The sequence below is a fragment of the Monodelphis domestica genome, chromosome 7, assembly GCF_027887165.1.
Source record: "Monodelphis domestica isolate mMonDom1 chromosome 7, mMonDom1.pri, whole genome shotgun sequence".
Classification (NCBI taxonomy): domain Eukaryota; kingdom Metazoa; phylum Chordata; class Mammalia; order Didelphimorphia; family Didelphidae; genus Monodelphis; species Monodelphis domestica.
This window is the reverse complement of record NC_077233.1, coordinates 283,461,871-283,478,792: the sequence shown is the minus strand read 5'-3', so window position 1 is coordinate 283,478,792 and position 16,922 is coordinate 283,461,871. Positions and strand designations below refer to the sequence as shown.

At 33.0% G+C, this 16,922-nt stretch overlaps 1 long non-coding RNA gene across 1 annotated transcript in view; it reads right to left on the bottom strand.

Annotated features, from left to right (window-relative positions):
- LOC103098293 (uncharacterized) overlaps window positions 1–14,243 on the bottom strand; it is a 47,939-nt gene extending 33,696 nt beyond the window's left edge. Inside the window, exons 1-2 of the long non-coding RNA XR_001623267.2 lie at window positions 14,106–14,243; window positions 13,384–13,456 (exon numbers count right to left, since the gene is read on the bottom strand). This is a non-coding gene — a long non-coding RNA (uncharacterized LOC103098293). The remainder of the gene's footprint in view (window positions 1–13,383; window positions 13,457–14,105) is intronic.
- Between the last annotated feature and the right edge of the window lie 2,679 nt (window positions 14,244–16,922).

Here is a 16,922-nt window from a genome sequence, read left to right as displayed (position 1 = left end):
CACACACACACACACACACACATATATATATATATATATATATATATATATATATATATATATATATATATATATATATATACTTGTTTGTCTTTCATTATGCCTACAATTAAATGTAGAGGGTTATTTCTCTATTTTATCTTCTGAAGACTCTTTAATGGTTTTGATTACAGGTGTGACACACCTTATTGTAAAATGTGTTTACAAGACAATATTTTGTTCTACTACATAAAATGCCTTTCAATAATCAACAAAAGGTAAGCATCATAAGATGTAATGTCATTCATACCTTTCCATTAATTATGAAAGTGTAGCTTTGTTGAATAACATGTGAAAATCCTCTCTTGTTCCTCATTAATATCCCCACTGATAATAACTTCAACTTATATAAAGGTGTCTTTCATAAGAATTGTATATAGATGTGAGAATAGCTATGTAAGTCAATAGTTGAGATTCTCTCAATTTCCTATATATGTGTATATATATATTTATAAGAGAGATGAGACGAATGAGATATCTGGATGGAGGAATAACATCAAGGAAAACATTTTTTATAATGGAGAGATGAGCATGTCTGTAGGTCTTTGGGAAGGAGATGGTGAAATGAGAGTTAAGGAAAACAGGAGAGAGGGAACAGAGAGAGAGAGACAGACGGACAGAAACATATTTAGAGAGAGGCATAAAGACAAGGTCAAAGAGAAATGCTGCTTCAGATATTGAGGTTAGGATCAAAGATAGAATGATTAACGCAACCAGTGAGAATTATCGCTTTAATATCAGAGAAAAAGAAAATGGAGTAGATGCTGCTGCTCACATGTTTTTAGTAGTAGAGAAGGAGAATGGGAGTGCTTACTCCATTTAGTTAAATATTTTTAGTATGGTAGGAATCTAATATATTTACTGTAACTGTGGATGTGAATTTTGTTTGGAAGAAATAAAGATAAACAATGTGAAGCAATAACTTTGGGGAATAAGAAACAAAAAATTGTTAATAATAGATTTAAAAGTATTATTGAGCAGAAGCAAGAATATGGCTGAGATTAGAAGCCAAAAATTGGCAGTGGATGAAATTAACTAGATTCCATGCATCAAACCTGGCAAAGGAATGTACAATAGCTTGTACATTAATTTTATTTCCGAAGGATGAGTATTTAGAAGTCAGGAATGGGACAATGTTAGAATGCAAATGATTCAAAATAGTTAGGGAGGCAAAGTAGCAGACCATGGAGTTTAAGGTTAAATATGGAAAGAAGTGAAGGATAGGAGTGAAGGATGACCTTAGAAAATGGAGGTGCATTCAGGGACTAGAGGTGAAGGCAACCCTAAAGAGCTGATAAAGAGAAGAAGATGTAGAAGGGTATAAGGCTTTGTTTAACAAATAGAGAATTTCAAGATTCTGTATCTTAAAAGTGTTGCCATTCTGAAAGATGATCACATATGACCTGTTAGTGTGCAGGTACACTAACAGTGTGAAATTGAATAGGGGAGGGAGTTGTGGAGGTTGAGAAATTTTGTACAGAATTTTCTTTGGGTAATTATGAATTAGTTTTTTTACTAATGGATAACTACAAAACTACTAATGGGCCATTAATATAAATATCTATATCCTTGAAAATTATGGGAAGGATGGAACAAGAGAAAGACTATGATCCAATTATTAATCTAATTGAGACAGTTAGAAGAGTGACCTAAACATTAAAAAATGACATCCATAAATATATGGACTACTTGGTATCAGTTTCTCTCCAAAGTTAAGGATCATAGTATCCAACAAACTTGGTAGTATAAGTGACCCAATACCATATCAAAAATGTTGAACTCAGAGGCAAAATCTCCAATGATGTTCATTTTCCCCCCTTTTACAGAAAGGTTTTTATGTTCTTTCCAAAACACTGACACCACATACCTTCTCATATCTGCTACTACCATAAGAATAAACAAAGTAAATCACAGACTCAACAGTAGAGGAGGCTGGACAAATAAGAGAAGTGATTCTACAACTAAGACTTTTTGGGTTATAGCTATTCAAAGGTAAATTCACTAAGATCACTTGGAGCATCAGTTAGTATAGAGGATAACCTGAGATGAAGGTTTCATATCCAAAATAAAGAACCCCCCCCTCTCTCTCTCGCTCTCCCCCCATATGTAACCATGTTCAATTTGAAATATATTTGTTCTAAAAAGCCATGTGCAATGGAGATTCACAATTTCATACATTGTCCTCTTTTCTCTGTTCTTTGAATGTGGAAAATATTCATGTATGCTAATGTTTATTGAGTTCATGGTAATACAAGAGAAGAAAATTTTAAAGTCAATGGAAAGTTGGAGAATGGCAATGTTGTCATTCTCTAAAGAGCCTGTAAGAACATATCTAATTTAACTACTATAGAAAGAATTTTACCTATGATGGCTGATGATAAGACAAAGAAAAAGGACTAAGATATTTGTGGTATTTTTTTTTCCCCTGAGAGATCTAAGTTTACCTCTTCTTGTGAAGAAATTTAGAGATTTCTTCAGATGAGACTATATGATATCTCAAGAAATCCAAATGATGAAGATCTCTCTGATATCAGCAGTTGTCCTGGAGAAAGTGATATAGGTGGCTGTGATAATGTTGATATATTATAAACAAATATGTAATTTTTCTTTTTATGCTGTAATGAAGTTGTTTATTTAAGCCTAAAAGATAAGGAGGGTTGAAAGAGAGAAATGAGCTTTCTGCAATTCTTAAATATAATTAATGGTGTGGGGAGCAAAGAGCTAATTTATTAATTATTATCATATGTCACACTTTAAATATTTTATGTGGAAATATAAGAATTGTCTTCTTAATTAACAGATGATGACAAGGAATTAGGAAATTTGGTAGTGGAAGATAAGGAAAGAGATGATAAATCGCCTCCCCTCAGATATGAAAATAAAACACTAAATCTTTCCTTCTCATCACCATGATTCAATCCCTTTGCATATTATTTTGGAACAAAGAGGAAATATATATATATATATATATATATATATACACATGCACATAGACACATGTGTTTGAGTGACTTGAGATCTATATATGTGTATCTATATTCATCTATATGTATTATGTAGAAATAGAAGTGTGTGTATACATATATAACTTTTAAATCAATTAATTTTAATATTCAAATTATCTCACCTAACCTTGAGAAGGCCAGTAATATAATATCATTTATATATGTTGCAAAAAATAAATGAAAGCAAACAATAAAAGAAAGGGTAAAAAGAAAGTGAAAAAGTATATTTCAATTTGCACTAAGTTCACTCTCTGGAGTTAGATAATATTTTTTTTCCATGGGTCTTTTCAGATTGTCTTGCATCACTGTTATGCTACAATAACTATGTTTCCCCATAATTTATCATTAATGTAATATTGCTGTTACTGTATACAATAACAGTTTTCCTAGTTCTGTTCACTTTACTTTGGAAAAGTTCATGTAAACTTACCTAGTTTTTCTGAAACCATCCTTTTTGTCATTTCTTTTAGCACAATCGTATTATATCAGACTCAAATACCACAACTTATTCAGCCATGTCCCAATTGGTGTGCATCCCCTCAATTTCAAATTCCTAAAAAATACTTCTTCACACATATGTATATATATATATATATATATATATATATATATATATATATATATATATATATATACATACATACATACATCTTCCACAGTTCCTTGCAGAATTTTCTGGTTTAACACTGTGTTCCTTAGAAGTAAATAGTTTTCAAATAAAAAAAAGGAAGGTAATGCATAAGCTTTTTTTTTAATCTTGGTTTTCAGATAGTCTAATAATACTTAGATTATCTCTCCTAGATTTATTTTACAGGTCAGTTTTCCAAAGAGTTATTTCACATTTTCTTTTGTTTTTCATTCTTTTGACTTTGATTATTTATTGATTTCTCATGGATTCATAAGTCCAATTCTAATTTTTAAGTCATGATTATATTAAGTGAGCTTTGGTACCTCTTTTTCCATTTGTCCAGTTCTAATTTATAAAAAGTTCTTTTTCTAAATAAGTTTTTGTACTTCTTTTTCCATATGGTCAATTCTGCTTTTCATTAAGTGTTTTCTTCAATGCATTTTTGTGTATCTTTTTTTCCATTTGATCAATTCTTCTTTTTAAGAAGTTCTCTTCATTGTATTTTTGTGCCTCTTTTACCAATTGGTCGATTCTATTTATTAAGGCATTAATTTATTCTGTATTGTTTGTACCTCCCTTACCAAGATGTTGATTCTTTTTATTTCATGATTTTCCTATATCACTCTAATTTCTTCTCCCATTTTTTTCTTCTACTTCTCTTTTTGGATTTTTAAAACCCATTTTGAGTTTCTCTATTAATTCTTTTAGACTTGAGAACAATTTTTATTTTTGTTGGAGGCTTTGGTTATAGCAGTATTGGTTTTGTTATCTTCTTCTGAGTTTGTTTTGGTCTCTGTCACCAAAATAAGTTGCTTTGTTGAGTTTCTTCTTTTGTTGTTTGCTCATTTTCTAGACTGTTTCCTTTCTTTTAATTTAAAAACTCCAAAACTTGGGCTTTGTAACTGTGCTGAATGGAACGATGTAGTATGTGGCAAACCTAATAAATCAAACCCTACATTAGGTATTCTTATTTGAAAAGAAGTTGTGGGAGAAATAGTTAGCATATATCTATCTATCTATCTATATTTACATCTATATTTATATCTATATTATATCTATATATCTATATCTATATCTATCTATCTATCTATCTATCTATCTATCTATCTATCTATATATATATATATATATATATATATATATATATATAAACTGATGATGATGGTGATGGCATGTTGAAATCATTCCTGACATGGGATATTGCTATAATTTCTCATACTAGATCTAGTTATGCTAGTTGGACATGCATAAAAGGGAGTTTAACATCTAATGAGAGGATTTATGGTAAGTTTTCTCACATCTTTTGACTCACTAAACTTGTTGCCCATGAAAAGTTTATTTATAGCTTAGGGTAAGGTTCATATTTAAGTTTCCTCAGCCAACAGTATAAAAGTACTCACTATATGAAGTGAATCAACTAAGGAATAGTAATTTTGTTCACATAATATAAAAAGTAATCAGCATAAAAGACTCATAATTCACAATTTAAAAGGTAAAAATCATAACAGTATTCAGTAGCAATTGTGATAGTAATTAATGTTTTAGTTTGCTTGGCAGATATTATTTAAATATTATTAGAATATAATATATTTTGAATGACTATTAATTATTTAATATTTTACCTTTTTTCTGCAATACCAAAGTACTACAAATATATGGTAATAAAATGATTGAGTTTGACTAATTTTGGCGGTACTCTACAAGAGTTCTGCAATAATTTCTAAGGTCTCTTCCCTTACCAACATTTGGATACTACTTAATATAACTGATACTAAATATCTTAAACTAATAATATCAGCTCCATGAGAGAAACTCTTTCACTCAAGATCAAAAAAGATAAATTACAATCACTTAACAAAATTTCTTATGTTTCCACTTTGTTCCAGGTATCATTCTATGAGCCCAAGAGTGTAAATCCAATGCATGAGAAAACCCTTTTCATATGATGAGGTATAACTGCTGAATGTGCCATAGGTTCTTGGAGCCATTAGTGAGAGTTGGGTGAGATATGAACACTAAAGGAAGATTAGCAGCCCTGAAAAGGGCTCAGCACATCCTTGTGTCCCACACACCACTCTCAAATGTTACAAGTCAAAAGGAAATATCCACAAATTTCTACAGGGCATAAAATTGTATGAAAGAAATGAGGGCTGGTAAGAGATAGAGGAACACTAAAAATGTACTATCACTGAGAAGGAAGAGTGATTTCCTTAATCACTCAAAAACTCAACAACAATCGTGAGAAAAAAATTGCATTTTAAGTAAATACGTTCTCTGAGAAAAGGTTTATATCTTAGTGGACTGCATCCTCCCTCTTTCAGGAGATGGTAGGAAGGACAAAGGACTAAATAAAAAATGATTTTGCCTTAGGACTGAAGAATGATCAAAATGAGAGTGAGCTTAATGACAAAGGACACAGAGTAGCTCTCAAGAAACAACACTGTTTGATCAAACTACCAAAAAATATTTTATAGAACTAGAAAAATAATAACAAAATTCATCTGGAAGAACAAAAGGACAAAAATATCAAAAGAACTAATAAAAAATATGAAGGATGGTGGTATAGAAGTACCAGATCTTAAACTATACTACAAAGCAGTAATCATCAAAACAATCTGGTACTGGCTAAGAAATAGAAGGGTGGATCAATAGATTAGATTAGGGGTAAATGACCCCAGCCATCTATTGTTTGATTAAGCTAAAGACCCCAGCCTTTGGGATAAGAACTCACTATTTGACAAAAACTGCTTGAAAAATTGGGAAAAAAAATATGGCAAAAATTAGATGTAGATCAACATCTCAAACCCTAAACCTTCAAGATAAGGTCAAAATGGATATATGATTAAAACATAAAGAGTGACATTATAAGTAAATTACAGAAACATAAAATATTTACCTATCAGATCTAGAGAAGGTAAGAATTTAGGATCAAACAAGAAATTAAAACCATTACAAGATGTAAAATGAAATGATTGAGAGCATTTTTTCATATAACTTATTACTTTGTCTAAAAACTGCTTGTTCATATCCTATAATCATTTATCAATTGAAAAATGACAAATTCTTACAAATTTGACTTAATTATATGTATATTTGAGAAATGTGGTCTTTATTAAAGAAACATGCTGTGTATTTTTCACATTTATGATTACTCTATATTTCTCTCCATTCTATCTTTTTTATCCTTCTGACTCTCTCCTTTCACCCTGTCCATTTTCCATTTTGTTTCTTACTACTGCCTCCCCTAAAATATCCTCCCTTCTATCACCTCCCACCCTCTTCCCTTATCTCCTCTCCTTCCTATTTTCCTGTAGTCAGAAATATTTCTATACACAACAGTGTATGTAATTCTCGCTTTGTGCCAATTCTGATGCGAGTAATGTTCAAATACTCCCCCACCTCCCTCATTGTACACCCTTGAATAGTTTTGAGATGATTTTCCTCAGTTGGATATCTTGCCAAGTTTTCATAAGTCTGGTTTATACTCAATTTTACTCTCTTGTTTATGAGATGATACTGCTTATATCTATCTAAATCCTCTTTCATAATTAAAAAAAAAACAAATTTACATTCTAACTCAGTGTTGCTTTTGGCAGTCAATTCTTTCCATTTGCCAAGTAAATCAGACGTTTGTTAGCTAAGACACTTTCTGGATTGTTTTGGTCTTTTTATTTTTACAATTCACTTACTTTGATTAAACCTCTGGATAAAATTATTATAGGAGGTACCAATGTCATTCCTATTTTCCATTTCCCTTTTTTGATTTTAATTGCTTATTGAAGTATTTCAAGGTTGAGTGGGTTCCATTGACTGCCACATCTTTTTTTTTTCATTATTATTTTTTGTTTATTTTTATTTTGTGCAAATTCTAAACTTAGCTCTAACTAATTGATGCTATGACCTTGGAGAAGACAAAGAGGGACAAGTTAAGTAACAAGTCTTTTCTATTAAAATATATCTCATTCTACAAGCCCATCATCATGACACTTTTTTCAAGTGTTCATGATGTAATCTACAATGTTGGAACTCTTTCTTCCCTCTCACTCCACATGTTAACATGTATTTTTCCCAAGCAAAGTGACTTAGAGCAAGTCACTGGAAAGAGTCCATGTACCTCAGTCCATCCTGAGCAGGGCATGAGCAGAAACCAAGACAATACAAGACAATTAGCAGTGGGAGAAAAGTCTCCTTATAGATCATCAGGAATAGAGAGTTTGGGCATGGCCCAGAGCAGGCGGCATTTGGAAGAACTCAAACCAACAAGATTTCATCTCAGTGGGATTAGGCAGAAGCAACACAACCCAGCTGAACTAAATAGCTACAAATCTCCACATAGCAGGCCTTAGCAGAGTGCTCAATCTGAGACCGAAAAAGCAGGTATAAAACAAATGCAAGACAATATTCTCTCCACCTCAGAAACAGAACTAAGCTTCTTTATATAGAAAAAGTTAAGGGGAATCCCTCCTCAAAAGATAATATCATTAATATTGTGAAATTAATTAAATTAATATTATTATCATTAAAATTAATCTTTGAGAAATATGATGCTCAATTTTTATATAAGTAATCTTGATGCATTTAGCTATAAAATAAAATAAACATAAAACTCTCTTTGCCCACTCTTTTCTTCTCTAAGGAGTACTTCTGAACTTTCTTTCTACACAATTATAATTAATATGACATTGTTTTTCTAGTTTTGTCTATCTACCAGTTGTTGGAAAATGATCTCAAAATTAGACAACCAATAATCAAATTAAAATTTATAAACGACCTAGAAACTGTGTGAGTTTAACACTATCTGTCCCTTTTTCTATCATTCAAACATTGTCATTTGAGTACAAGAAGATATAAGCAAAGGATTGAGGCACTTCACAATTTTTTTTCTTTGTTGCACAGATTTCTATAGGCAAAAATACAAATCATCAGTTAGCCAGCCTCCTGGAGACATGCCTTTTTGGAGCTAACTAGGATATCCTTTAAAAATGATTTGATCAGTTACCATATTCAAAGTTTTCCATCATGGTAGATCCTGACATAGCATAGGCTTAATGCAAAAGCTTAAAAAAAGTAACTAAGAATGCTCACAAATGTCACTAATAATCACCAGTGTGTGACACAGTGCAGAGATATGAATGTGATTTTTGTCCCCTTATTTTTAAGGGCATTTCAACAAGGGAGATCAGTTGAAAGTGATGAAATAGCTGTGATTTTTAAAAAAGCACAAATAAACTCTAAAAAAGGAGTAATCAAGAGATAATAAAGTGGAAGAAATAAATAAGAAAAAAAATGGAGCCAGGGAATTAATAGAGATAGCTTCTTTTAAGCATTGGGCTGTGAAAGGTAGTACTGAGATAATGTACTATCTTAAGGGAATAATAAGATGAGGTGAAGTTTTTCTTTTTTTTTTTCATGTGGAGGATCTGGACATGTTTATAGATACCAAGGAAAGAGTAAAAAAAAAATAGGGAAATATAACTTTGAGATTTGTGATATTGAAATCACTTTAAAAGACTGATATATATTAATTTAAGGTCGCCAAGGAATTCAGCTATGTAATTCCTAAATGAAACACTCAATTCAGCTGCCAATTTTTTTATGGTGTCTTAATTACAAACAGGAGGAAGAAAGTACTACAGGGAGAGAGAGAGAGAGAGAGAGAGAGAGAGAGAGAGAGAGAGAGAGAGAGAGAGAGAGAGAGAGAGAGAGAGAGAGAGAGAGAGAGAGACAGTGAGACAGAGAGAGACAGTGAGACAGAGAGACAGAGTGAGACAGAGTGAGACAGAGAGACAGAGAGACAGAGAGAGGGAGAGAGAGAGACAGAGACAGAGACAGAGACAGAGAGAGAGACAGAGAGACAGAGAAAGACAGAGAGACAGAGGGAGAGACAGAGAGAGAGAGGGAGAGACAGAGAGACAGAGGGAGAGAGAGAGACAGAGAGACAGAAACAGAGAGAGAGAGAGAGAGAGAGAGAGAGAGAGAGAGAGAGAGAGAGAGAGAGGGAGGGAGGATGGGAGGGAGGGAGAGAGAGACAGAGAGACAGAGAGACAGAGAGAGAAGGAAAAGTGAGAGAAGGAAAGAGGTTTTAAATACTCACTCTGCTCAGGCTGAGCCAAAGTGGGGCTTTATGGCCCTGGATAGCCAAGGCAAGGAAAGAGATCAGTCCCTATCACTCAGGCGACCAATCTGGAGAAAAACAGTCTGCGGGCTCCTCCAACTCCAAGCACCAGCCTCCAACTACCTCTCACCCTCCTCACAGGAAGTCACGAGAACTCCAGAAGCTGTCCTCTACCTCACTTCTTATATCTCACATGTGCCAATGGTGGCTCTAGCTCGACCAAGGACCACCCAGAGGTCTGTCCTTTTTGCACATGTCTGTTGAAGGCCATAGTCTCAAAACAATTAAATCTTGAGTTTTGCTGCAGCCCTTCCTAATCTTGTTACCCTGAGTAGGGTGGAGATTGTAGTTTCCAAACCTGATTTTGTTATTCCAAGTATCTCTATTGTTATTGATCAGGAAATAGAAAAATCCGATCTTCTAAAGAATGGTCTGAATAGGGTGGAGTAGTTTTGAAATTCACAGATTTTTATCATACCTACACAACTGGAAAAAATAAAAAGCGGGGGTAAGATGACAAACACTGGAGGACCTATGGGAATCAAGGACCCTAATGAAACTGTGAACTACTACAATCAGAAAGCAATTTGTAGCTATGCCCCAAATACTGTTATATGTATACTTTAACTCAGTGACAGCTTAACTTGGTCTAGGTCAGTGATGGTGAACCTTATAGAGATGAAATGCCCAAACTTCTATCCTCATACTGCATGTGAACTACCTCTTAACCCCAGACAGGGGAGGGAGGAAGCTCTCCCATTGGGCTGCTGAGTAGAGGGATGGATGATGAGAGAAATATCCTTAGAAGCAGTGAATAAGGGGAAAGCAGCAACCCCTCTGGCATGCATTCTTTATGTTCACCAACACAGGTCTAGACCACTGAAGGGATAAAAAAAAGAAGCAAAAAAGGACTCATATGTACAACAATCTTTATCACAGCCCTTTTTTGTTAGAAAAATATTACAAAATAGAATAGTTGAATAAGTTATGGTATATGTATATGGTTTAATGCTATTATACTCTAAGTAATGAAGAAAGAGATGATTTCAAAGAAATTTTGGAAGACTCATATAAATTGATGTCAATTATAGTGAGCAGAACCAGGATAAGAACTTATATAATAATGAAAATATTGTAAATACAAACAACTTTGAAAAACTTAAGAACTCAGATAAAAAAAATGAGCCACCCTAATTTCAGAGGAGTCAAGATGAAATATGCTACCTATCTCCTGTTCGAGAAGTGAAAGACTGGACCTCCGGAAAGATACCAATCATAACAGAAGGGCCCCAGGGCAAGAGATCTGAGGACAATATCTTACATTCTCCATTTATAGTTTCTGGTTCTTTTTGCAAGGTAGTTACCAAAAGATTTTTTTGAGCATCATTACTGGAGAAGAGAGTAATTAAAAGAAATACAATAGCTATATATATATATATATATATATGTATATATACATATATATATATATATATATGAAGAACATCTACTTGGAAATAAGATTAAATAAGAATAAGATTCTGCTTAGTCTCTGAGGGCATAGCTAAGAGGATGAAGTTGAAAAAAATGTAATTAGGAGTTTTGTTAGGAAAAATAATACTAGTAATTATAGCTCTGAAAAAGTAATCTGGTTTGTCTTGGGAAGTATAGGTTTACCCCTTTCTAGAGATTGTCAGGAAAAGGCTAAATGACTCCTTGCCAGAAATGTTATTCAGATAATTCTTGTTCAAATCCAGATTAGACTACATGCCTCCCAGATTCTGTGATTTTAGAATTAGTAATCCCTTAAAATATTGGAAATAGTGATTTTAGTGTAATTCAGATCCAAAGGACATAGCCCAAAAAACAACCATGACTTCTGAAGTAAATGTTCTGGCGCTACAAGGCCTTATATTTTGAGAAGTTAAAATAATCAATAGTTTTATAGCCAAAGTCTTCCAAACCATACATGCAATTGGTCAGATAAATGAGAGATTCCCTATAGCTAAATCAAAACTATGGTGCAATTGGCTTATTCATTTTCATTTGATCCATTCAATAAAATTCATGAATTCAAGGAAATACTTGATTTAACAGATTTTGTTTTGCACTGACAGCCATGTTATTTTCTTCTGAGGAAGAGTGGATATATATATATATATATATTTTTTTTTTTTAAATACAGCCTTGTCATAGTGCACTGATCTCCCACTGCATACATCTGTAGGACAAGGAAATGGTTAGTTTGACAGGTGAAAACATTCTTCAGAAGACAAGTATCTCCATCTTCCATCAGGAAACTAACAACTTAATCCCTTCTTCAAGGATGAAGCCCCTTAAAATGACAAAACTATTATATACACCTTTGACTGACTTCATTTTGAAAACACTAAACTCCAAACATTCTGGTGAACTACTGCTACGAACAAAGAGAGTAAGATAAAACTAACTGTGATGAGAATTTGTATTAAATGTTATATTTTCTGACCTGTTCGTGGAATTAGGAAGGAAAGGAGAGAAACCCAGAGAGATAAAGTCAGAGAGACAGAGACAAAGACAGCATAGAGATACAGAGATAGAGACAGAATTACAGATAAAGACAGAGACAAAAACAGAGAAACAGAAAGACTGAGGCAGAAAGACAGAGATAGAGAAACACAGACAAAAAGGAGAAAATGAAGAAAGTATCAACTATGCTTCATGTTAAAGCCATATATTGACAATTATGAAATTATTTTCACTTTAAAAATATTTTGCATTTTCAGATCTCATAATGAAAGTAAACTGTCCATTGAAAACTCAGTTCAGGTAGGTCAGATTTGTTTTTCTCTTTAATGTATTTATGTTTCATTTCTATACTGCTTTAGTGAGTGGCTGGGGTTATTTTGTCTATAAATAAGCAACTGAGCACTTGAATAAAGTAATTTCCTATCATTTTTCTCAAGAAACAAAACAAAACAAGAAATAATCATGTGTGTGACAAATGATCTTTAAAAACTTTTTCTGAGGCCATTCTGTTTTTGGAAAAAATCTTTTCACTTTTGATCAATATCCATTCCTATTTTATGGTTTAGAAAACTTTCCTAGAGTTACATTTTCAGCTTGTATGGTTGGTCTGACCTGATTTTTCCTGAACAAAACTAAGTGCTAATCCTGTGAAATCCAACTCTCTATTACTTCTATATTTTCAGATTATCAGGAGCAATGTTAAGATCCTGCACCCTACAGATGGAGGAAAAAATACTGGCAAAGAAAGAAATAGCCACTTTGACCTGAGCATGTTTTTCTATCAGCCTAGCATGTCAGATGTTTTTGGATGAAGTTCATAGAACAATGGGAGTTGGAATTCACTCAGTCATTTGCTAAATAAAATAAAGCAGCAAGATCATTTGTTATTATCAATTTTTAAGGACTTATAATAGGGTTTTCATGAACCATTTAATATTATATTTTCAGGATACCAGAAAATATTCAACTAATTTTCTATCACTCTCCACCTTCCTCTCTTAGTTCCTAGTGTTGACATGATTTAAAAACAGATTCTGTCATCAAATTAACACAACTAAAAAGCTTTATTTTTCCTTTAAGTGAAAAAAAAAACAACAGGAATTTGTTACCTGCAGAAGGTCTGTCTACCATATCATCTGCTTCTTTTTCTGTTCTCTGAACCTGAAGCCAAGTCATATGTTTCTGAAACACATACAAAGAAATCTTTTTGAGGGTAAAGCATCAGAAAAAGATGCTGATAGGAAAGAGGAAAGTAGAATAGAAGCTGAAAGGAGATATGGGGAATACTTTAGTTTTGTACTTTTCTTTTTCTTGTTCAGTTTTGTTTCACTCATGTCATATGTGATTCTTCCAGACCGCTTTTGAGGTTTTCTTGGTAAAGAACCTGGAGTGATTTGCCATTTCCTTCTCCAGCTCATGTTTCAGATGAAGAAGCAAACAAGGTTAAGACCTTGACCTGTGTCACATAGTAGTAAGTGTCTGAGGTCAGATTTCAACTGAATCCTGCATTTTACCCGCTGTACCAACATATGCCCTTAGAATAGCACACAGTTCCCTGTAAAGGAGAAAATTAAATCAATGTGCTCTAGAAAAGAATTGGAATATTATCCATATGAAAGCCTACTTAACTCAACAGTGTACCAATGAAAAATTTAATTAATGTTTATCTATTCATAATTAATTTTGTAAAAATTTCCAGATTTATAACATCCTTGGAAAGCACAGGCAGGATGTTTATAGAATACCAGAGTTAGAGACAAGCCACCAGAAACCTAAAAAATTCTTTTAACAGTTGCATTGTTCAATTTACTTTTTCTTAACCATCACCTACCTGGCTAAAACTTTGTTTGGTGATGCTGCTTGTACTCTGCAATCATTCAGTTATTCAGTTAAAGTCACCAAGCCATTCATTTGTCACGTATTTATTGATCACATATTGTGCAACTAGTACTTTGCTAGGCACTTTAATGATGCCCTACAGGTGAGAAAAAGATGAAGGAGCAATATAAGAATAAATATGGAGTCGATCTGCTAGCTCTTATCCAAACAGAGAGAAATATTGTGCACAAAGGGGTAAACAAAGTATAATAAAGGATTCTTGTAGGAAGAAATCTTTGTATTGGGTCTTAAAGGAAAGGATAGACAAAGAGTAACAGTCATGAGTATTTAGACAGGAGTTAGCCAATCTTCAAAAAGAAGCAGCAAAAAAAAAAATTGATTTGACTTCAGTGAAATGTCTGCACAGTTAAGTATTCATGTTCAATAAGATTCATTCATTTGGTAATATGAGAATACGGATGGTTTCAAATTCAAAGCAAGGTTTTATATTAAGTGACTATCTGAACATCCATGACCATGAAATGAGACAAGGAGTTTCTAAGTATTATTCAGCTGGAAATGTTCAATTACTTAAGCCTTCATATTTAAGGCAAATGATAGATTTATGTCTAAGTACATGTTTTTACAAGAAAACTTCTCTAATGCTTGGCCATATAACAAAATCTATGGCCAACAGCAAATATTCCAGTCCCTGACATCAGCATTAATTGGAGCTAATTTTATTCTTCTGTGTCCTTTCATTTAGTTAATTGACTTGTATATAGCTATAGCCAAGGCTTTAAGGAAGGAAGGTGAAAGTTTTACTTAATTAAGTCACTTCCATGGTGCAAAGTCAAATTTTTCCCCTAAGAGCAAAGTCCTTGATCAAGCTTGAGATTTTTTAAATGTAAATATGTTTATTGCATTAAAATATTCAGTCATATCCCTCCCTTCCCTTCCCCATTAGGAAAGGGAACATTTGACAAAAATGTATATGTATTTATAAACCAATGTCTTACTTATTTCTATTTTTCAGGGTTTTTTTTGAGGTAGACATTATTTTATTGAGCTAGAACAAATTAATTTCATGAAAATATTTTAAGTGATGTGGTAAGTAAAGGAAGATGATTTTCTCCATTGGAATAATTGAAGTAGTATATATACCAGTAATAATAAAAATAATACTTTATATTTGTGTTAATATTTTTAAATTATCAAAGCATACTAAGATGTATTATTTCATTTTATCTTATGCATAGGCATTACTAAATAATATTTGAAAGAGGATGAAGTTGAAGCTCAAAGATATTAATCTGATTCTGGTTGTCAAAGTATTTAACAGTATTAACCAATCTTTCACCCAGTATCTTCTGGTCTTTACATAGTCAAGAGAATTATTGTTAAGAATTTTATTTCAAGTTTCATGATCTCACTCAAAAATGAATGAAACAAATAAAGAAGGCATATTTAACAGTCACTCTTTTTAAAAAAAATCTGAATAGAAAATAATGTTCTCGGGCAGAAAAATTTATGTGACACAAGGCAGTATTTCATCACAAATGGTTACCTATCTATGACCCACATCATGGTATTCTCTCCAGTCTTGGACAATAGTTACAAAATCTTTCTGACCCCTACTAGCCCTAAAATTGTGTTACTTTTGAACCCTGACTTGACCCAACACTGTTTTCTATTTACTCTCCCAGGTCAAGATTTGATATAGAACTTAAATCCCCTGGATGATTTTTCCTGAGCCATTGCTAATTGTTCTTAATCACTAGCAGCCACTGAAGTAAGATTCTTATAGAAATAGACTATTTAACAGAAAAGCTGCCATTTAGGGTAATAGGAAAAGAGGAGAAATAGGCGAGGGCCTTCTGAAATGGGGAATTGATGTTTCTGGAATTGTTTATGTATTGCTTAGCTCAATTGTACCATAGTATAGATTATAAATATAGTATAGATTATACAATTAACATATGTGAATATATTTAAGTATATAGGTATATATCTATATATTTTTCTATTTATAATAATAGATAAATATTTACTTTTAGCAAAAGAAATGATAAAAGGCAGAAACAAAAAGTCTGAAAATGGTTCTTAATTATATCTGTGGATGCAAGCCATATTCAATTATTATTATGTTGGATTTTGATTAAATTTATGTACATAACAAAAAGTTAGGTCCAAATATCCAGTGCTCCAAATCAAGAAGAGGAGATCTAATGGGACTCAGACAACCCACAGCTTTTCAGTATATGTTACTATCCTTTTCTTCCATCTTCATCTTTGGTTTTCATGAAATCTGAACATGGGGGTCTATTTGTTGCAGACAATTATTCTGGTTTCTCTTTGCCCATGGAGACAGAAAACAGAAGATTTTGTTCTATTGGGCAGATAGGGGGTGCTGTTGGTTAATCTGGGCAGATCCTGTGAGGCTTTGACAGGTTAAGTGGATATTCATGTGATTTAATGATTTTTGAAGACTATTTGCAAAAGCTGCCATAAATTTGTCCTAGTGTGTGGCTTCTTTTTATGTCTGCATAATCTCATCTGAAAGATGAACAATTGCTGTTCATGTATGTAGCCTGTATTTAGCTGAAAATGAGATTTCCATGGGTGTAGCAAATGTCCAAGATAATCATTGTTTTGGTAAAGACAGGAGTGGTATCCAAGGATCTTGGCAGCTGCTGTGGAGGGGAAGCAGGAAATTTCAGTCTCCTGTGGTGTGACTTTCCCAGCAGGATTTGGGGCTTGGTATAATGAAAAGGATATGGAGGAACACCCCACTGTACAAGATGCAATTCACATGATGCGAAATGGGCAG